We start from the raw sequence: 22,720 nt of genomic DNA, 5'->3' as shown, positions 1-22,720 counted from the left end.
TGAAATCTTGCCATTTGCGACAACATGGATGGAACTAGAGCGTATCATGCTTAGTGAAATAAGTCAAGCAGAGAAAGACAACTATCATATGATCTCCCTGATATGAGGAAGTGGTGATGCAACATGGGGGCTTAAGTGGGTAGAAGAAGAATCAATGAAACAAGATGGGATTGGGAGGGAGACAAACCATAAGTGACTCTTAATCTTAAAAAACAAACTGAGGGTTGCTGGGGGAAGGGGGGTTGGGAGAAGGGGGTGGGATTATGGACATTGGGGAGGGTGTGTGCTTTTGTGAGTGCTGTGAAGTGTGTAAACCTGGTGATTCACAGACCTGTACCCCTGGGGATAAAAATATATGTTTATAAAAAAAAAAGAAAGAAACCTGTCTAAAGTTTAGTCAAACTGAGGGGAATTTTTTAAGGCTATCTCAGCCAGTATCAACTATTTTACTATTAATTAAATAGTAGATATGAAGGTAAACTGGTTTGATATTTTTTAAACATTGCAAATATACATTTTTTACTGTTTCCAATAATATCATTTGTATACACCAAGTAAGGCCAACACACTTCTCAAATTAAAATGACATTTTATACTGCTAGAGTCCTTGCTCCATAAAATATATCATGAAGTCAGAACTGGATCCAATGAGAGCATAATAAGATATATCTTTCTAAAGAAAAGGCAAAAGAAAAGGGTAACGAGGTATTAATTAGCAGATGATAGGCCATACCAAATCACTTCATTCCTGACTGGAAATTATGAACTGCTAATCTGCAGGCTATGGAATTCCAGAACATTATCAAATGTATTATACCCCCTAGGAAGGAATGTTTCTCATTCTCAAAGTTTCTTGAGTATGTGAATAGACCTGTCTGAGAAGCTACCAATCACCTCCAACTCATCAAATTTGTTCAGTTCATTCAGTATGTTTCCAATTTTGGTAAATATGTTGTAAGTCTCATGTCACAATACAGACAACTTCTATTTAATCAGAGGGTAATGGGCTAATATATAGCACCTGCTGATTAAGCTTCCTAATGTAATTTCAACCTTCAAAAGCAGCTTTTGTGTAGTATTCACATTTAAGGGAAGCAAGCATGACTGAACTAATACTCTATGTTCAGCTACAAGTCTAGTGACTATCTGTTACCTTAATTAAGGTACCTTAACTTCAATGTGCTTACTGAAAAGTTTATCAACTGAGATGTCGATGTTAAGAAATGAGCTAAACTCAGGGCACCTGGGTGGCTCAGTTGGTTAAGCAACTGCCTTTGACTCAGGTCATGGTCCCAGAGTCCCGGGATCGAGTCCCGCATCAGGCTCCCAGCTCCATGGGGAGTCTGCTTCTCCCTCTGACCTTCTCGTCTCTCATGCTCTCTCTCACTGTCTCTCAAATAAATAAATAAACAAATAAATATTAAAAAAAAAAAAAAAAGAAATGAGCTAAACTCAAATGGTGCTTCTCACAGTAATTACTGGGATTTCAGTTACCTTGAAATTGGAATATAGACATGTTATATTAAAAAGGATGAAATAGAGATGCCTGGGTGGCTCAGTGGGTTAAGCCTCTGCCTTTGACTCAGGTCATGATCTCAGGGTCCTGGGATGAAGCCCCACAACAGGCTCTCTGCTCAGCCGGGAGCCTGCTTCCTTCACTGCCTACTTGTAATCTCTCTTTCTGGGTCAAATAAATAAATAAAATCTCTTAAAAAATAAAAAAAATAAAAAGGATGAAATAAAATTTTAGTGACTTGAGAATAAGAATTATTCTGATCTCAGGTAGGTGCTGCATGGTTCTAGTGAAGCCTATGCTGTGAAGATTATCCCTCCATATCCGCTTTAGGTACAGAGAAAAAGCTTCACGATGGTAGTCTACACATCTAGGCCAGCTGTCTCACAAACAGATTCTTATTGTGATAAGAAGTGAAGGAGAAGACTATGAATAAGGGTGGGGAAGCACAGCATTATTTAAAAAAAAAAAATTCTCAAAGCTCATGCCTTTCTCTTGATTAGGCAATGTGAACATAAAGGCCAGCCCAGTTCACTTAAGTTGCAAAGATTCTCAGGGAAGAGACTCCACAATCTTTCCCTCCTTTTTTGTTTTCCTTTTAAATTATTTTATTTATTTATTATTTATGAGAGAGAGAGAGGAGCAGAGGGAGAGGGACAAGCAGACTCCCCACTGAGCACAAAGCTCAGATTCCATGACCCTGAGATCATGACCTAAGCCTACATCAAGAGACTCATGCTTAACTGACTGAGCCACCCAAGCTCCCTTCCACAACTTTTTTTGGCAGCTAATCTTTAAAAAGTTACTGCTTAGGAAATTTCCTAAATCTTTAATGCAGTTGTTTATGATCCTTGGTAAAACCATGCAAGAGCTTATCAACGTCTTTTGCATAATTTCTGAGCTTATAAAAGGAAGGTTGTGTAAGGAAAAAATGCATTTTTGGAGCAAGATAAAAGAGGACTGAATACTTTCCTAAGGTTATTAACTGTATAGGAAAGTTATAAATCTCTCTGTACCTCATTTTGTCCTGAGAAGGTACATTTACCCCATATTACAGTTGCTATAAACATCAGAAGGAACAATATATTTGAACATATCTAACACAAGTATCCAGCACACAGTATTAATAAAAATTAGTTTTCTTCCTGCATAATTAAAATTTTATTTAATTTTATTATTTCTCAATAAAATTTGGGTCACTTAGAGACTCTGAAAGTATATATTAATTAAAGTGGGGGAAAACTTAAATGCTGCCTTGGGGAAATCAGTGAGCTAAATTTAACATTATTCTTCCTTCCATGTATATTCCAGAGATCCAGAAACTAGTAGGAAAGTGTATTCGGCACTAGCCTCGGAAGACCTAAATATATTTTCTTGGTTCTAAGCTCTATCCTTGGGCTGTATTTTTTGAGGTCTGACTTCAGAGTTCTAGTTATATTGTAGCTGGTCCAGGATGGCTTAAAGACAAAACAAAAACCCACAAATATGAAATGTTTTGCTCCCTGAAGTCAGGAGTGTTGCAAGGTGTAAGGCTACATTTCTGGGAGTCTCTCTGAGATAGTCTCTATGAGATATGCATATCCTAGCCTTGAGTAAGGGGAAATCCCAACAATAATAATGTTGTAAGTACTTTGACTGGTAAAAATGTCAGGTAAATATGTCAGAAGCCAAGGTCTACTATAAACTACCTGTCTGATATTTGACCTGCGAATAAGCATCTTTTAAAATTAGGTGTCTGCTCTATCTCTCCTTGAATGTATTACACAGTTCATGAAGCAGATCTGTAATACCAGCTAGAAAAATCTTCTAGAAGATAGTTTGTGTTTCTGTATGCATGAGGACTTATTCCAGGTACTGCATGAACACCCCCATTGCCCTCTTGAAAAGTGGAGTGCAAGGACTAGAGAGATATCCCACGTTCCCTTGGCAGCAGGGAGATACCAGGCATTTAGTCTGTAAAAGGCTGTTAGTTACTCAAAAACAAGATGTATCAAAGAGCCAACACTGTGAAACTCTCCTATTTCTCAACCCAGAATACCAAGATTTTTCTATCCTGAGAAGAGTTTAGTGTAAACTCATGCAGGGTGTTACTATGGAAGCATTAAGAATAAATTTAAAATGTTGCAAAACCCCTGAAATAATTAAGATGTTTTTTAAGCTAATCTCTCCATGATTGTCAAAAAATTATTTCTTCTTCAATACAATCAGAGATTTGCAAATCTGTGCTTAAAATCCTGTTTTAAAGAATTTATAAATGGACTTACTAAGAGCTTAATATATTATAATTGCCTGAAAAGTTTGCTTTATATGATTGTTTTTGTTCTATCAGTGCAAGTGCTGTGATTATGAGAAAGATGTTTCAAGTTCTAGAAAGCTAGCTTTGACAATAATTTGTAATACAGAAAAAATTCAAATGAAAAATTGTATGCATTATAAATTTTATTTAATTATTATAACTACTTGTTTGTGATTGCTATAGAGTAAGTAGATATTTGAAAAAATAGTTTTGTTATGCTTAACATTTATACAACAAAGAAGAATAACTACTATTAATATTCCCAACTCTGAGCCTGCAAAATATATTTAAAAATCTAACATTATAAAGACAGACCAACAAAAGCAAAAGTCAGATTTAAAGATGAAATTGTTAGGGCCGATTTAATGTTAAAATCCGTTTAACTATTAGGCCTGCTTAGCCAGAGCGGCTCCATATTGCCTAGGTAGCCATATTGTTGTTTACATCCACAGACTTCATTCCAGGAATAAATGCCCCAGTAGTTCCTGGTGTCAGTTCCGGGTATTGATTCCAGGAGTAAATGCCTTAACAATAGGAGCCATGTACCTTGGGTATGCAGTTATGCCCTAAAAAACCAGCCTGTGAGATCAGGTCAGGGGTCACTCTCTTTGGAGGCAGCCCTGGACAATCAGTCTGACTTCTAATGCTTGGCATAGAATAAAGCTTTGCATAACTTTCACTTTTTCTGTATCGTTCCTTTGATAATGGACCCCAACAGAAATAAGATCTCCAAGATGGAGCTCACCTTAGTAATCTACTAAAATTGTTGTTTAATCCTAATAATTCATAATTAATTAATTCATTTAACATTTAATAAACACATACTATGTGTCAGACACAGGAAACAGCTCTGGGGATATAGCAGATAGCAACACAGCATGATCTCTGCCTTCAAGAAATTCAGAATCTAGAAACAAACAAACGAAGATAGAGATTTGAACAGATTAGAAGTCCGCTGAATGTTGAGGGAAAGACCAGAGATCTATGTAACTGTTCGACAGAGGAGCAAATTAGTTTCAAAATTGGAGAAGACTTCAGTTCAGGAAATGAATTAAATTGAACTGAAGAAGCATGAATGAACTTTGTCACTCCTCAGCAAAATGAGTATCATTTACCAAAATCTTTTTTTTTTTTTTTAAGATTTTTATTTATTCGACAGAGAGAGAGAGACCACAAGCAGGCAGAGTGGCAGGCAGAGAGGGAAGCAGACCCTCTGCTGAGTAGAGAGACTGATGCAGGGCTCAATCCCAGGACCCTGAGATCATGACCTGAGCCAAAGTCAGAGGCTTAACCCAATGAGCCACCAAGGCACCCCTCATTTACCAAAATCTTGATCTCAAATGCAAGCTTCTCTCTCCTTTCCCACTTACTAACCCTATCTGACTGGTCCATGCTCCCCAACAGACAGAATACATGAACTTGTACTTAAAGAACACTGGAAATAATTAATCATTTTTCACTGAAGTAATTGCAACCAGAAGATGAACGAACCAAGTCCATTTTAAATAGCTGTCTCCTTTGGGATCATGGGTAAGAAGCTATTGATTAACTCCCTGCCAAACACCCTTCATAAGTGAAGGGTGTCCTCTTCCCATAAAGGTGATAATTAGTCATAATTGTGGCTTCATAGCTGATTTTTGCTATGTGTATTTTGAATCATTTTTGGTGCACATATAGCTGATGGAACATTTCTAGAAACTTTAATATCTGAAGTTTTAAAGGTTACTGAAAGCTTACTAGTGTTGATAGCAAATACTCTTTGGCTTTTTAATTCTTAAAACAGCACTAGTTCCAATAGTGAGTTTACAAAATTGATGGATTCAGACATGGCATTAGAAAAACACATACAATGATGCAAAATAATTCAATTTAACAGATATTATTGAGCTGTCACTATGTACACAGTACTATTCCAGGTGTTGTGAGAGATTGAGGGATAAAAATAACATTGCACTTGCCTGAAAGAATTTTCTTGATTAAGATCTTTGGCCTCTGTAAGTTTCTAGTGTATTATTGGATGTACAACCTCAGGTGTTATCAATGAGTTAGTATGTTCTAATTTTGTAAAACACCTCAGGATCTATTGATTGCTTTGCCTTCATTATTTCTTTGCTTTTATTTATTTTGAATTTAATGTGATCTTCTTGTGCACATGCTGCAGTTGTTGGGTAAGGATGCTGCATATATGTGAATTGAATGAAATTAAATTGAATGTATTGTTTAATATTTTGTTATCCTTATTAATTTTCTATTTCTTGTCCTAGGAACATCAAGAGAAGAGTACTGAAATCTCCAACTAAAATTGTGGATTTATCTATTTCTTCTTCTCACTTAGGTCAATTTTTGCTTAATGTACTTTGAAGTTGTGCTATCAGATGTATACACATTTTAGACTGCTATGTCTTCTTTATGGTTGAACCCTTTATCATTATGAAATGATTATCTTTATTCCTGGTAATATTCATGATTTTGATATTTACTTTCCTGATATTAGTAAATATCTGATACTAGTAATTCTATGGTATATTTATCCACTTTTTCCTTCAGTTATCTGTGTCTTTATTTGTTATTACTTTTGGTAGAAAGCATATTGTTGTTTTTCTTTTTTAAAAATATTTATTTATTTATTTGAGAGAGAGGGAGCAGGGGGAGGAGCAGCAGAGGGAGAGAAATTCTTAAGCAGACTCCTCACTGAGTGCAGAGCCCAACATGGGGCTCAATCTCAGGATCCACAGATCACTACCTGAGCCAAAAACCAAGAGTAGGACACTCAACCAATTGTACCATCTGGGTGCCCTGAGTTTTTCTTTTTAATCTGACTTGCTTTTTAATGGGAGTGTCAAGATCATTTACATTTAATGTAATTATTGATATGATTGGTTTAAATATATCATCTTGGCCTTAGCATCCTAATGGTTTGTGTGGTACTTATTCCTTTTTCTGTTCCTTGGCTTTTTTAAATTGTGAATTTTCAATGACTTTATGTTATATACACTTATGGTTTAGTACCTATGCCTCTTTTATTTTCTATTGATTTCTCTGGGGTTTATAATATCCATTTTTAATGATCACAGTCTACTTTAAATTATGTTATACCAATTTATTGATAGTATTAAAAATTTATATATTCATATCCCTCTTTTCATCTTTTGTGCCTTTGTTTTGTTTTGGTACATGTTAGAAACTCCATAACATATTGTTCCATTTTTGGAATAAAAAACATCTTTCATGTTTTGGAAATATCAAACATCTTCCTGGGTGCCTGTGTATCTCAACTGGTTAAGTGACCAACTGACTCTTGGCTTTAGCTCAGGTCATGATCTCGAGTTCATGGAACTAAGCCTAGCGTCAGACTCTACACTCAGCAGAAAGTATACTTGAGGATTCTCTCTCTCCTCCCTCTTCCTCTGCCTCTCCCTCTGCTCTCTCTCTCTAAAAGACAAATAAATATTTTTTTAAATGGTCAAGGACCTTTGAATAAAATTAAAAGATGAAACAAATTTTTAAAAATGACACATATGTGTCATTTTTAATACTTTTCATTTCTTGGCTTGGATCTAAAATCTTTTTTTTTTTTTTTTTTGCCTGAAAAAAATCTTTATTTTCTCTTTAATTCTTGAAAGATAGTTTTGCTGGTATAGAATGTGGTAGTATTAATATTTTTTATTTTCCTTAGGTTTCCTAGGTTTTCAGAAATTTGATAGTGACATGCTTAGTGTGGTCTTCCTTATTAGTATACTGTCTCAGGTTTATTAAACTTTTGGATCTATGACCTTCTAATTTTCTCAAATTTGGAAAAACCTCAGCCACTATTTTTCAAATATGTTTTTCCTGCACTTTCTCTCTGTGACTCCAAGTATTCATACATTAAAGGGCTTGATAAATTGCCACAGTTCACTGAATATTTTCCTCTGTGCTCATTTTGAATAATACTGTTACTATTTATGTAAGTTCACTAACATTTTATTCTTATATTGTTTTTATATTTAATTCTTCAATGTTATCAGCTCTTAAACCAACCCAATACAATTTATATTTCAGAAATTTAGTGTTTTCATTTTTAGAATTTTCTTTTTTTCCTATTTTTCTATAAATTCTGAGGATACTGAGCATCTTTTAATAGCTCACTTAATGTCTTTGTTAATTTTATCATCTCTGTCATTTCTGTTTCTATTAAATGATTTTTCTACTGGTTATGTATCACAAATCTTTGTTTCTTTACATATTAGTAATTTCTAATGGATTGCAAACATTTTAAATTTTACTTTTTTTTTTAAGATTTTATTTATTTATTTGAGAGAGTGAGAGAGAGCATGAGAAGGAAGAAGGTCAGAGGGAGAAGGAGACTCCCCATGGAGCTGGGAACCTAATGCTGGATGTGATCCCAGGACTCTGGGATCATGACCTATACCAAAAGCAGTCACTTAACCAACTGAGCCACCCAGGTGCCCATAAATTTTAGATTGTTGAGTGCTACATATTGCTGTAGTTTTACTGAGTTATTTGAGTTCACACTGGCAGGCAATTAAGTTACTTAATGAATCATTTAATCATTTAAAATCTTGATTTTTTTCTTTTAAAAGATGAGTCTTGAATAGTCTTTCCTGCAGTGCTATTTTAGCCCCACTACTAAGGGATGGTACTTCGGGAATGTCCATTGCATGTCTCCTCTTTTCTTCAATATCTCTTCACTCTGATTCATAGAAACTCAGTCAAATAACCCTAAATAAGCTTTGGAAGTTGGACTTATAATTCCCTGGTAACTTTTCCTTCCCCATAAACTTCACAGGCTATGCAATTTTCACCCTATTCATGTGTAGACTGGTATAGAGCCCAAGATATAAGAATACTCTGTGGATTTCTAGAGCTCTTTCTCCATGTATCTTTCTCCTTTCAACTATTCTTATCCAAGTTTTAGCCAACCTGGCCTTCCCAAACTTTGACAACCTTTCCCTCAACCCAGCTAGGCTCATTTGGGATTCCTTTCTTAAAAAGATTGTGGGACTTTTATCATTTATTTTCCTTTACTCAGGAATCACATTCCTATGTTGATTTTTGTTTTCTTTCTCTCCCTTCCTCCCTCTCTTCTTTCCTTTTTTCTCTTTCTCTCCCTTCCTTTCTTCCCTCCTTCCCTCCCTTTTCTTTTCCTTCCTTCCTTCCTTTTTTGTGACTTTGGTTTAATTTCTAAAAATATTTGTTTCATATATTTCTTTCCACCTGCCTTTTGATTTTGGTGGAGGGAAAATGTGGACCTGGAAAATGCAGACCCTCTTCCTATTCACTACTTTAAGATAAAAATTTATTTCTACTCTTGAATAAAATTATTAGTACTAAAAATTTATGTTTAAGTCTTCCAAACAAGTAAAATTAGTATGTTAGAATTTTAAAAATAATTTAATATAATTTTATATTAAAAAGTTAGAAAAAAATAAAAAGCTATGAAAACAAAGTATAAAGATATAGAAAGTAAGAAAAAACATGAATATTAAGAATATCAAAAGCAGGTTACAAAACTCAATATTTAATGATCCTAAATCTGTGCAATTTGTGGATGTGTGTGATGGTGGTGGTGGCAGTGGTCAGTGTGTGTGAGTGCATGCAGAGAAAAAAAGAGTAAAAAAAAAAAATACAGTGAAATTAACTTTTTTTTAACACAAAGTTATTGAATACTTGTTTCAAGGTCCTTTGATATTATTCGCAGATTGCTGAGCTGGAAGAGTTTCCAGAAGATCAGTTGTAGGTTTCTATTTGTATTCCCATGGATAGCTGAATAAAATGAGTGCATTAAACTGGACTATTAGACAGTTCTGTTTCACTTCTTTGTTGATAAAAATTGACCTTGGCACTCTGTCACAAAACTGAACTAACCAAGCACATCTTCCTGGTTCTTCTTACTATTATAATAAACTCTGGACAAATACATTTACTTAGTAAATGATAACTAATATATTGACACACACTTCTAAGTTCAATAATGCAGAATTTCTATTATACCTGGTTATGTTTCACCATGCACTGTCTTAGCTTTTTGCCTGAATCTTTTGTTTGTGTTCATTTTATATTTTCAACTATATTACAAGTTCTTTGCAGTTAGTATGGTTCAGCCCATTGACTTTTATTCTATTCCTAGTTTGTTTTTTCAAGTTTTGCTTATTTAAGTAATCTCTACACTCCGTGTGGGACTCAAACCCACAGCCCCCAAGATCAAAAGTTGCATACTCTTCCAACCGGAATCCCTATTCTTAGTTTTGATACCTTCTAATACAATTATAAGCAAGATAGTCTCTCTGGATTTTAAATTACTACATCTCTATGGTTTATACATATTTTGTTCTTAAAATCATTTGATTGTTACTTTCCTCTGTCTTACATAGGCTATTAGTACAGCTCTAAGGAAATGAAAAAAGGGTGGGGTGTTGATTTTTTTTAGAAGCCTATCATAGACCAGATAGCAACACCTCACACACATGCATCAAATCCACACATATATACACATATGATCTTTCATACACAAATTAGGAATATACAAGCATAAGTGTAAGAAAGACAAAATTGATTCTCCTGAATATCAGAAAATAATTCTTGAATGAAATCTACAAAATGTTACTGGATGATAAGACTTCTGCTATATAATTGCCAAGGCTAACATATATTAATTTATAAATGTAGAGGTTATAAATAAAAGTCACAGAACACTATTATTTAAACTGGAAAAAAGTATTCTACGTCTTTCTGAAAAAATGATCACAAGAAAATAGATTTTTTGAAAAAGAGTAATTCTGTTGCTAAATATTAAAGATATTCTAAAGCTAAAATAACAGAAACTCTTAATACTAGTACAAGAAATTGATGAAAACAGAAAGAACAGATCAGATCATTCAGGAATACATATAAGTATATTTTAATGTGTTAGGTGATCAAATATAATATGAGGTAATTGGTAATAGATGAACAAAGCAGTAGATGGTTATTTTGTCAACTAAACATTTGGGGAAAAAATAATAAATTACCTCCCCATATAATGCTAATCAACAAAATTATTTTCAATGAATTAAAGAGCTAAAGGAAAATATAGACATTAAAAATTCTGGATAAAAACTTAGGTGGCTAGTTATATACACTTGGTGTGGGAGAGGCCTTAAGACTTCTGAAGAAGCCAGAAGGAAAAGATCAATGGATCCAACTACATAAAATTGTAAACTTCCACACCTAAAAAAAAAAAAAAGAAAGAAAGAAAAAGAAAAAAGAAAAAAAATCACCTCAAAAGCAGATTAAGTTGACAAAAACAAAGTTGAAGAAATTACCTATATTTTATGGAAAACAAATGACAGCTTTGCTAACTTGTTTTTCCATATCAATAAGAAAATATAAACAGAATTAGAAAAACAGTCAAAAGAAATAACTAAGCAACCAATCACAAAAGAAGAAATACAAGTGGTTATCAGAAATAACAAATATTTAGTTTCTCTAGCAAAAAAACAAAAACAAAAACAAATTTTGTAAAACTGTCAAATATTAAATGTACTCATACTCAATGTTTGAAATAAACATTCTTCTATTTATATTTAGATTTTTGCTATTGGAGATACTGTATGACCTTCTGCATAAAATAGAGAGATATATATCTGTAACCCTAGGAATTCTCATACCTTTCCACACAGTGATTGTGAAAATAATTATGAGGCACTGGCTTAGAACTCATTTCCAAGGCATGGTGGTGGGAACAGTATGCCACGAGTGCTGGCAATAAGGAGGGGCATTGTGTATAGAGAATTTATAACAATAATAAAGCTGACTAAAAGCTGGTTTGCTTTTATTATCACCATGCACAGGCAATTTGAAACAGTATCAGTGATTTAAATACTCCTCCCCACCAAGCTGACTGCCTCTACACCTAACCTTGGAATTCTACTATTCTAAGGAAACAAAATATTTGTGTGCAAAAATATTTGATGCATAATATTCATCACCCTATTCATTAATACTGAAAAAAACGATCCTAAATGCCTAATATTATAGGATTAGTAAAACATATCATATAATATTCATATTTCACAATCATTAAAAATGGTGGTGCTATTCTGTTTTTGTTCATCTATGTTGTATTATTAAATGAAATGAAATACAGAACAAAAATTCTACTAACAGTGCATTTTTAAATGCATTTATATTAAAAAGTTCTGAATAGTTTCAGTCACAGTCTTTACACAGTCTTTACACAGATTTTAAGTGTATTTTTCTTATGGTGTAGGAGAGAGGTATCAGGAAGGATAAGTAAGATCTGTAACACCCGTTCTTCCCAACACACATACATGCACACACTCACATGCACAATTTTTACTATGGCAGTTGTGATCAACTGGCTCAACTTGGCTGCACATTAGAATAGCCCCGGGGGCTTTGAAAATGATAATACCCAGGATACATCCATATCAATTAAATCAGAATCCCAGGTGGAAGAGGGGAGGGATGTGGCACCAATATATTTTTTTTAATTTTTTATTTATTTGACACAGAGAGAGAGAGATCACAAGTAGGCAGAGAGGCAGGCAGAGAGAAGGGGAAGCAGGCTCCCTACTGAGCAGAGAGCCCGATGTGGGGCTGGATCCCAGGACCCTGAGATCATGACCTGAGCTGAAGCAGGGGCTTAACCCACTGAGCAACCCAGATGCCCCTGGCATCAGTATTTTTAAAGATCCCCTGATGTGTCCAACATTCAGCTAAATTTAGAACCAATCAAATACTGTTGCTCACGTGTTGTCCTGGACCTGCCACAGCAGCGACCACTGGGAACTGGTTAGAAAGGCAGAATCTTGGGCCTGCTTCAGACCACAATCAACATTTTAACAAGACTCTCAGGTGACTTCATAGAAGTTCAAGAAGCACTGATGGGGGGGTGGGGGTGGGGAAAGAAACACTGATAGAGTACCTCTATTTCCCAGCTCTCCAATACACGATTTCATTGGAGGAGAGGCTTCTGATAATTCAAATAAGTATAAAAAATATTGGATCTCTAAAGTTCTCTCAAAAAATTCTGTGATTCTTATTCATTGTACCTTCCTTCATCCAGAAGTACATACAGATCATTTTTGCTAATCCATATTCCATAAGAAAATAAAGCAATTAGAGATTCATTGGAAACGGGTTTAGAATGTAATGCATCTCCTTGTTCTTGGGATGAACAAATTGCATCATGATATTTCTTTCTCTTCGCTCTAAGAGAAAAGAATTTTCCAGACTTTGAGCTCAATATTAACTTACTGGATTGTCTTTTGCAGAGATATATTAGCCAAGTAATTTTATAAACTGAGCTTTAATAAATTTGCCAAGTCTCTAGGAATTAAATGATAATATCTCTTGTCCAGATCAAAAGAACAGCTGAGTCACCCATATATGTCATTCTAATCCCAGTGGTTGTATAAGTAACAAACTGCAAGTGTGTAAAGTTAATAAAAGAAAAAAAATTGAAGCTTGGGGTGGAGTATTAAAGTGAGACAAACTTTTAAATTGAGAAAGCAATTGCCAAACAAAGTATTTTGGGTAGGGACTAAATTTACATAATGGAAATTCTAGGCAACCTGAATCAATGCAAATAACCCAATGCAATAACAACTTTATTAAGATAACAGCTATATACATATAGAAAATAAAGGCTTTTCCCTCAGCCATGAAATAGTATTCTCCTAATAGAAACCAGCATTACAAACTCACAGTAACAAGAAAACTGACTGATACACGATGTTTCATGTGTTAACATACTAATGCAAACTCAGTTTCTCAGCAGTTTCTGGGATAAACATCACTACTATTCTGTATGATGGATAAAAGTTTAAATTGAATTCCATATCAAAATTTTGATTACTATTCCAGAATTTTTAAAGAATTTTCTCTTCCCTTATTCATTGAACCTTCATCACAACTCTGTAATGGATTATTATCCCCATTTTAGAGATAGAGAAACCAGAAGTTGGGAGAGTTCTAGGTATTTTACCCAAAGACTAGGAAAATTCTGATTCAAAGAGATAAACACACCCCAATGTTTATAAAGGCATTATCCACAATACCCAAATTATGGAAACAGCCCAGTGACCATCAACTGATGAATGGATAAAAAAGATGTTTTATATATATATATATATACATATATATGTATATATATATATAATGGAACATTACTCAGCCATAAAAAGAATGAAATCTTGGCATTTACAATGACATGGATGAAGCTAGAAAGTATTATGCTAAGCGAAATAAGTCCATCAGAGAAAGACAATGAATACCATATGACTTCACTCACATGCATAATTTAAGAAACAAACAAAGGGGGAAATAGTGAGAGAGGCAAAGTAATAAAGAGACTCAACTACAGAGAATAAACTGATAGTTACCAGAGGGGATGTGGAGAGGGCTGATGGGTGAAATAGATAATAGGGATTAAGGGGCACACTTGTGATGAATACCAGGTGTTATATGAAAGTTTTGAATCACTATACTATACAGTTGAAACTAATATTACATTATATGTTAACTAACTGGAATTTAAATACAAACTTAAAAAAAAAAAAAGTTGAGTTACCTACCATATTCAAGACCACATGGATGTGGTGAAGTATATACTCAAACCTTGACTGTTCATTCTAAGTTTCTCCTGTATCTCAGCTTCTCAAGTAGTTTCATTCTATTTCTTTCAATATTTACTTTATTCATTGTGTTTTCTGAGACAACACACACACCCATACATACACAACCACACCCTCACATGCACTCTTGGATAATCCTGGCCAAAATCCATGTCATAGGTAACTTGTTAAATATATACATTTATGAAGGTTGACATTTTTAGATGCAGCTGCACAACTCCACACAACTAAATATAATGGAATAGGATCTTTTTTTTGGTTTCATCCATTTTCTGAGAGTCAACATTAAATTCTACTTCTCATGCAGATTGTCCTTAGTCGCACTTGCCCAGATCAGCAAAGAAATAGTTAAAAAGAAAGTATTATTGATCATTTTGCAAGGTAAAATTAATTCTTAACTAAATTCTACTTTTTTTGAGATGTCATGCCACATCTCTTCATATGTGCCTGAACATCTACTATTGCATACTTTGTTTCATTCTGAATGCTATTTTTTTTTTTTTTTTTAGTTTTAAAAACTGTCTGTATATTTTCAAGGTACAACACAACACCTGGGAAATTGATGTGTATGTATCTAGAAGGCAGGTTAGAGTTAGTTTACTTAAACATAATGGTCACAAAATTTCTTGTTTCATTTTTCTTTTTTCTTAAGATTTTATTTATTTGAGAGAGAGAGAGAAAGAGATTGAGAGAATGAGTGGGAGGAGGGGCAGAGGGAGAAGCAGACTCCCTGCTGAGCAGGGAGCCACATGATACCCCTAGGACCCTGGGATCATGAACTGGGCCAAAGGTAGATACTTAACTGACTGAGCCACCCAGGCACCCTCATGTTTCATTTTTCTTTTTCATTTTCTTTCTTTTTTTTTTTTATTTTGAAAGATTTTATTTAGTTCTTTGTCAGAGAGAGAAAGAGAGCACAAGCAGAGGGAGTGGTAGAGGGAGAACCAGGCTCCCCACTTAGCAAGAAGCCCATATGGGACTAGATCCCAGGACCCTGGGATCATGACCTGAACTGAAGGCAGATGTTCAACTGACTGAGCCACCCAGGGATCCCTCATTTCATTTTTCTATAACTCATTTAGATTTACTTCTAATTTGTGAAATTCACTTGATATGTCCCCTTGTGTGTCTGTGATACACATTTCCATGCATATCAAGGTAAAAGAGCATTTTGAGGAATTCTAATAAATCTTGATATTAATGTTCTTCTATTTAATAATTTTATACTTAATATAATCCTCACAGAACTATGAAAATCAAAAGAAAAAGTAATTGGAAATATACTTAATATGAATGAATAATAGCACATACAATATGAAAGTTCAATACTCAATTCTAAATAATTTGCATTCTAAAGAATTCATAATTTCTCTAATCTCATTTTATTTTCATTCAGCCAAAAGCACAATTTCTAATATAAATAGGGATACCTTTGGGATAGTCTAATTATTAACATAGTATATTAGGTCTTCCCTGTTCTTTGAAAGTAATTGTGGTCACTGCACAATATAGAAGTGAAATTAAGAAAACCTTTAATTAAAACTATTTGAATATTCAGATTTTTTCTTAACCATACATTTATTTAACTATACAGTTATGCTGCTGATACACATGTATTTGATTCAATTTCAGATCAAACTAAATTTTCAATCTAGCTCATGGAAAATAGATTAAATGTTTTCCCATGTAAATTATTTTAGTTAGAAAATTATGTATTAACCAACTAAGTTTTAAAAGGAAAAGGTATTATATTTAAAGAAAATGTTAATTGTAACAAAAAGAAATTTATCTTTGTAGTAGTAATCTCCAAATATGGTCCCCTAATCCCTAATGGACTATTCACTCCCTTAAATATAAGCTGAAATTTCCTTGAGTATGGGCTGACACCACAATTTGCTTTTGCACTATCAAAGACAGTGTAAGTGTTCCTGTGTTATTTCTGAGGTTACATCATAAAAAACTTTGTAGTTTACACCTAGATCTCTCTAAATGTTTGCTGTGGAGGATGCCAACCCCACCTTGTAAAAAGCCAAACTACCTTTGGTGAAGGAGCAGAAGTTGAGGACAAAGCACAAACTGACACACTGCAAGCTCCCCAGCTCCATCATGGCTGGGATATATATTATATTCCTCCAGGAAGCTCTCAACTGTCTTAATGTCTTACTAGAGAAAAAAACAACCTTAACTTGACATTGGCAAGGCGTCCAGTATCCTGTGAGTCCTTAACATGGAAAATCCTTTTGAAACCTCACTTTTCCTTACCTCCCCCAAATCCCAAGTATATAATCGGCCACCCCTCACAACCCCGGGGCAGCAGCTCTTTCTGCCCATGGGTCCTGTCCCCGTACTTTAATAAAACCATATTTTTGTACCAAAAACGTCTCAAGAATTCCTTCTTGGACGTCAGCTCTGAACATTACCTATATTCCCAATCCACATCACCTTGAAGTCACCATGCTGTGAAAAATCCAAAATGAGAGAGAGAATCAGAGACAGAGAGAAAGAGATGGTTGGCTAGCTCTCAGTTTTTTAAGGATCCAAATCCAAGCATCAGATAGGTCAGTAAAGACACCTCTTAGACATTTCAGTCCCAGGACATATCACATAGGGAAGAACCCAGAAATCAGGCAAACAGCTGTAACCAAGGCTCCAGATCTCTGGCTCCAGTTGACTCATCCAACCATCTCTACCCACCGGGGCTCCAGTTATCTCAGATAAGACCTCAGGAGACAAGAAGGCTTGATCCATTCTCACCATATTCTGATGTAATTTCTGACCCAATTCACAGAACTATAAGCATAATTGTTACAGAAATCGGTTTTAAAAGAAGGCCTCTGTGATTTGGCCTCCAGGTTGTTTACTCTTCAGTGCAGACTGAGACCTATTAGCTCAAAATCCCTCTAGTGCCAAACACACATTTTTACGTATGCAATTGTCTTAGAAAGAGCTTACACAAGCAGATTTTGGGCCATTTAAGGCCTGCCTGCTTTGTATATCCCGAGAAGCCTCACCCACCCTCTGCCAGCCATAGATAAAATAAGCCTGTGGTTCAAAGACACCAAGCTGCCACTGTTCTTCAGAGCCTTCTGACTCAAAGACTTTTCCCGTGCTGGTGATCAACATTACCTAGATCTCCTAGACAAGTAAACCCCCACAGAAGCCTCTGGACAGATTTTTGCTTTGAGGGATTTGCCCAAATGCAAACCTGTCAAAATAGCCCAAGAAAGCATTTATAGGTTACTGTCACCTCATGATCATATACTATCCCTTCGATCAGTCCCCCAAATCCCTTAAAAGCCCTACAATAATAAAATGATTTTCATTTTATGCAACTAAATTTTGGGGCTACTTGTTAGGCAGCAACATCAAATAATAGAAGCAACTTAAACCATTTCCCTGAGTCATTCAAAGCCAGCTGTAAAACAACTAACTGCCCTGATTTACAATGTGTTAAGATTATAATTATACCTTAATGCATAAAAACTATGCTCCAAGGCTAGATGGTAGAGTTCCTTAAATACTGTTATTTCTTATGGTCTATCACATCCTTTAAAGAATGCTATGAGATGATAAAAAAGATTTAGTAAGAATAAGGAACAATTTTCATAATAGAAACTTCAACTCTTATTAATATGCAATATAAATTCAAAACCCCAAGCAATCTTGTCCATCAAACACAAAAAGTTTTGGAAATAATCAACTGTTCCTAAATTGTTAGTATTAATGTTCCTTTTTAATTTGTTTTTATTAGGTTTTTGCCATCCATTAACATTCATGGGCAAATAAGTTGTAGCAAAAGTTTTCAGAAAACATTGAAGTAAAAAGAAAAGCTGGAAAATTAATTTATTTTCTGCAAACTCAGAAATAAGAAATAACTTCTTTATAATTAAGAAAATTAACCTTCTTGAAAATTAGAAAGAGACTCTCATTATTGTTTTTTGGCACTGTAACACTCTGGTCCACTTGCCAAACACAGTGTTCTATGTTAGCACCATCTGAGAACAGTGATGTAGAATTATTCTATCACACATTTACTCTATGCAAAATAGAGTGAAGGAGAATTAAATAGTGAGCCCTCTATTTAATCTATTTGGCTAAATCACATTGGAAGTTAAAAACATTTGCAAGCTGGTGTCTGAACAAAGATCACAACTGAGCATATTTTCCCAGTTCCCAGATTAGGAATACCCCACTAATTCATAGGTGACCGATGTATGCTTATGAGTCTACTCCTTACTCAGCTGTGTGAAAAAACATTCCACAGACCAGAGAAATTGAACAAACAAAATCTTGGTTTTACTTTTCACTTTACTACTTATAGTGTGACTTCAGGCAAATTTTATAACCAAACTGAGTCTTTGTCTACATGTTCATAAAATCACATTAATCTCAAATGGTCATTTTGAGGATGAGATACTATACATATAAAACTGTCTTACATTCCATAACTTGCTATATAAGCAAGCTATTGTTTTCATGGACTATTTTAAGATCAGCACTGTTACATGAGTTTCAGGAAGAATATGATCTCTTTCTATTGTACTTACCAGGAATATACATCATATGACCTAACACTTTCAGGAAAAGTAAGCAGGTTCCTCCTTTCATTATATTTAGCTATGCCACTAATTTGCCACTTACATGACATAATATAGTAAGATACACTGATTGGCAAAGAAATTGTAAATAAAGTAGTCCTGTGATACCCAGTTAGAAGCTTTAAAAGCAAAGAAAACAAAATTCATATGATATGAATTGCCACACCTAACCCAAAATATACAATTCCATTTAACTTACAGATAATAATAATTAATTATAGTTTAACTTTATATCAATAAATCTTCTTAAAATCAATGTGGAAAAATTATTTTCTTCATTTTACAAATAAGGATATGGAGATATCAAGAAGGAAGAGAGTCAAGTCTCTAAACCCTCTTCAACTTCTCCCTTGATAAAAATTTTATTTCTACCTGTCAACTTTTGAAGGAAGGCACAGTTGGCTAGCTCTCATTTGACAAAGGGAACTGAACTCTTACTGGCCTCTGAAGGTCTGCCTCATCGGTGGCTTTCCCCACCACCACCCAGCAGAAATGTTTGGATTACCTGTAGTCCTTGTCAAATTAGGCTAGCATCCAGGTCACTGGTACCTCATCCCACTTGGGCCTATGCCAAAGATGTAAAATTTGGTGCAGATGCCCACCTTAATGCTTTCAGGTATAGACCTTTTAGCCGATGCTGTAGCCATTACTATAGGGCCAAAGGGAAGGACAGCAATTACTGAACAGACTTGTGGAAGTCCCAAAGTAACAAAAGATGGCATGACTATTGCAAAGTCAACTGACTTAAAAGATAAATAAAAACTTTTGCTACAAAACTTAAAAGATAAATAAAAACATTCAAAGATGTTGCCAGTAACACAAAGGAAAGGGCTAGGGATGGCATCACTATTACTGTCTTGGCATGCTCTATTGCCAAGGGAGGCTTCGAAAAGTTTAGCAAGGGTGCTGATCCTGTGGAAATCAGGAGAGATGTGCTATTTGTTGTTAATGTTGTAATTGTTCAACTTAAGGAGCAGTCTAAACCTGTGATGACCCCTGAGGAAATTGCTCAGGGTGCTAAGATTTCTGGTGACAAATTGGTAAAATCCTTTCTGATGTAATGAAAAAGTTTGGAAGAAGGGGTGTCATAACATGAAAGGATGGAAAAACTAAATGATGAATTAGAAGTTATAGAAGGCATTAAGTTTGATCAAGGATATATTTCTCTTTATTAATGCATCAAAAGTTCAGAAATGTGAATTCCAAGATGCCTATGTTCTATTGAGTGAAAAGAAAATGCTAGTGTCCAGTCCATTGTACCTGCTCTTGAAATTGCCAACACTCACTGTAAGCCCCTGGTCATAATTGCTGAAGATGTTGATGGAGAAGCTCTGAGTACACTCATTTTGAGAAAGCTAAAAGTTGATTTTTAGGCTGTAGTAGTGTAAGCTCCAGCTTTTGATGATAATAGAAAGAACAGGTTTAAAGACATGACTATTGCTACTGGTGGTGAAATGTGTGGAGAAGGATTGACTTTAATAAATCTTGAAGATGTTCAGCCTCATGACTTGGGAAAGGTTGGAGAGGTCATTGTGACAAAAGATGATGCCATGCTCTTAAAAGGAAAAGGTGAAAAGGCTCAAGTTGAAAACCATATTCAAGGAGTCATTGAGCAGTTAGACATCACAACTAGAAAATATGAAAAGCTGAAAGAATTTCTGGCAAAACTCTCAGGAATAGCTGTGCTGAAGTTTGGTGGGACAGGTGATGTTGAAGTGAATGAACAGAGTTACAGATATCGTCAAAGCTACACAAGCTCCTGTTGAAGAAGGCAGTGGGGTTGTGTCCTGCTTTGGTGCTTTCCAGGCTTAGATTCAATAATTCCAACTAATGAAGATCAAAACATTGGTATAGAAATTACTAAGAGAACACTTAAAATTCCTGCAATGACCATTGCTAAGAATGCCTGTGTTGAAGGGTCACTGATGATTGAGAAAATTATACAGAGTTCCTCAGAAGTTGGTTATTTTGCTATAGTTGGAGACTTTGTGAATATGGTGGAAAAGGAATCATTGATCCAACTAATGTTGGAAGAACTCCTTTCTTGGATGCTGCTGGAGTGGCTTCTCTGTTAACAGCAGCAGAAGCTATAGTCCCTGAAATTCCTAAAGAGAAGGACCCAGGAATGGGCAGAATGGGTGGAATGAAAGGTTATATGAGAGGTGACATGTCCTGATTCCTAGAATAGTGCTTTACCCTTATTAATGAACTGTGAGAGGAAGCTCAAGGCTGAGCTCCTCAACAATAACTTCAGAGAAGTCAGCTGAAGGAAAGGACTAAAGAAAAGACTGGATGATGTTTAAAAAATCACTACAACAATCAGTTACTGGTTTCAGTTGACAGCATATAATGGCTGACTATTGTCACTGTCCATGCCTACAGATAATTTATTTTTTATTTTTTAATAAGACATTGGTATATTCCTGATAACTGAATACAAGAGCCAGGTACCAAAATACTGCTTTCACCTTAAATCCCAGAGGCATTTGTATTCTGTTAAAATCAGGATTTTGGTGTTTGCCATCACCAGATGAAAAGTTAAGAAGCACCTTTCTGTGGAGAGTTAAGAATAATAGTGTACAAAGTAGAGAAATATCCACTTATGTAAAAACCTTTGTGTAATAAAAATTTGTTCGAAAACAATGAAAAGGGGGACTGAAACTGAATTAAGGTGATGATTCTCATACCATGTTTAGAGATATTTGACTTTTTGGAAAGGAACAAATGCTTACCTAAATTTATTAAATACTTATTGTGGAATGTCTAACATTACTGACAGTCTAGTAATGCACTTATATGTGTCAGCTGGCATGGCTCCTGTACTAACAGGCTCAGAAGATCCTGGAAAACCAGGTCATTATGCATGATTGATGGGCTCCATCAATCAAGGCATGAAAAACAGAAGCCAAAAGAAGGTCAAACTAAGACTGGATATTCAAAGGCACAAGATACAAACAAGTATCCTGTGGTTAAAACACTTGTCTATCCAGGTAGAAAAGATCAGTTAAACTGGAATGGAGGGACAGAATGCTAGGCAAAGACAATGGCAATAATTTGTCTTGATATGAAAAATAAAAGTATGAATTGAGAGGAACGGAGAGAAGGTAACAAAATGCCAGAAACAAGATGAAATTGAACAGATTATAGGGGTAAAAACAACATGTAAATCTATTTCATAAATTAAAAATCATCATAAACTGTAATTAGGTATTACTGGTGAGTTAAATTTCATAATATGGCCCCAAATTCATCTCAGCAATTTTTGAAAGCTCTCCCTTACTCCTTATTTACACTAATCCTTCCTTGCCCGAATTAGTTAACACTTACTTTACCAATTTTTCAATCTCCATACTAATCAAACCACTCCCATTCAGCTTGCAATCCCATGACCCTACTGTAACAATTCTTCATCAGGTCATCCATGACATTTATAAGTAATCTAAATCAGTGGGCAACTTTAGCCCGGATTTTACTTGAGTTTCTAGAATGCTAAACCCATCTGAGTACTCCATCTTTATTTCAACTTCTACATCACGTCTCCTGGGATGTCCTCTATTTTCTGACTGCTCCTTCTCTTTTTTCTTTGCTGACTCAGTTTTCTCAAAACAATCCTGAAATGTCAAATGCCCTTCAAGGCATATTCTTCAGTCCTTGTCTCTTTTCATTCTGTGCA

General features: G+C 34.9%; 1 pseudogene; it reads left to right on the top strand.

Annotated features, from left to right (window-relative positions):
- The first annotated feature begins 19,539 nt into the window (after nucleotides 1-19,539).
- LOC132002662 (60 kDa heat shock protein, mitochondrial-like) lies at nucleotides 19,540-21,223 on the top strand (annotated as a pseudogene).
- The last annotated feature ends 1,497 nt before the right edge of the window (nucleotides 21,224-22,720 follow it).

This window comes from Mustela nigripes, chromosome 15, assembly GCF_022355385.1.
Source record: "Mustela nigripes isolate SB6536 chromosome 15, MUSNIG.SB6536, whole genome shotgun sequence".
In the NCBI taxonomy this organism is placed as follows: Eukaryota; Metazoa; Chordata; class Mammalia; order Carnivora; family Mustelidae; genus Mustela; species Mustela nigripes.
Note: the sequence above shows the minus strand (reverse complement) of the source record. Positions and strands in the feature narration are given on the sequence as shown.